Here is a 1322-nt window from a genome sequence, read left to right as displayed (position 1 = left end):
GCAGCGGCCGCCAGCGCGGGGGGGACGCAGTACTCCTAATTAATTAGCGCCGATTTCATCTTCGTCTCACACCCCCACCCTTTTTTTTTTTTGTTTGTTTTTAAATATATTTCTATTCTGTGTGTGCTTTATAACGCACGCCGTGTGTATATCGTTTATAAATAAGTAAATAGAGGCGTAGCGGGAACGCGGGGCCGGCCCGCACCCGCCCTCGCCGGCAGCAGTGGGGCAGGTCATTAAATAACAATTAATTAACAGGCGCTAAAAGGAGTCGCCTTCGTGTTTCCGTGGGAAAGAGGTCAGGGCCGGCGAGAAACAGTTTGCCAAGAAAGGGGCAGAGATGCGACTAGCCGGTGGGGGGGAGGTTTTTTTTTTTGTATTGCAGCTTCTATTTTTGTTTTATTTTAACATCTAGACTTGACAACTATAATCCCATACTCACTGATCTGCCTGTTATGTTGAGCTGAAAGGGTCAGCTTATCCAGATTTCAGTAAGCTTTTTATGAGGACCAGGCCAGCTCAGCACAGAACTCGTGTTTTCTGGGCTGATTTTTGGACAGCTTTTTTTTTTTTTCTAGATGGCTAAGATTTTGCTCATGACCTGTGAGCACTGCACGGGCCACCTTCTTTCTGCATCTCCATAATGTCATCCCGCAGCTTCTTCAGTTATCTCTTCCTGCGGTAACCAAAACTGAGGTTTGCTATGAAGCTTTAGCTCTGATGATTGACAAGAAAACAATATCTAAATGTGAAATGGTATCTAAACGTGAACTTTCCGAGAAGGGAAAGAAAAAGACATACAAGTAGATCAGACTCGCTCACCTCAGCACTTGAGTGCTGAGACCTGGCAATAAACACATTGCTGAACTGCTGACAAACCCTGCAAGTCTGAGATTGCTTACAAAATCTTGGCTTGCTGAAAGAGATTTAGTGTTAAGCAGTCTGCTTTTATTTTTCCAATCTGCCTCACTTCAAATTTCTTAGCTGTATAGCTTCCATTTGAGAAACTCCTTGGGAAGGGTTATTGGTATTATTGTTTAAGCTTAATCTCTTTGAGACTGGCTTTCTCTTACTTTATCTGCAGAGCATTGCTGTCTGTTCTCAGAAGGTGAATACCTCAATTTTCCAGTGACACTGTATGCTACAGAAGAATTTAACTAAAACCCTGGTTTTGCCTGCTTTTGGCTTGAGGATCAATGCAAAATTGCTGGCAGTCTCTATATGCTGCTCAACATAGGTTGAAAGTGTATGTGTATTAATAAGTAAGACGTACAAAGTCTGATTCTAGCATAAAAACAAAGTACTTTTCAGATGCTATGCTT

The sequence above is a fragment of the Charadrius vociferus genome, unplaced genomic scaffold, assembly GCF_000708025.1.
Source record: "Charadrius vociferus isolate BGI_N301 unplaced genomic scaffold, ASM70802v2 scaffold82, whole genome shotgun sequence".
NCBI lineage: Eukaryota > Metazoa > Chordata > Aves > Charadriiformes > Charadriidae > Charadrius > Charadrius vociferus.
The sequence above is the reverse complement of the archived record's forward strand: the minus strand, read 5'-3'. Positions refer to the sequence as shown.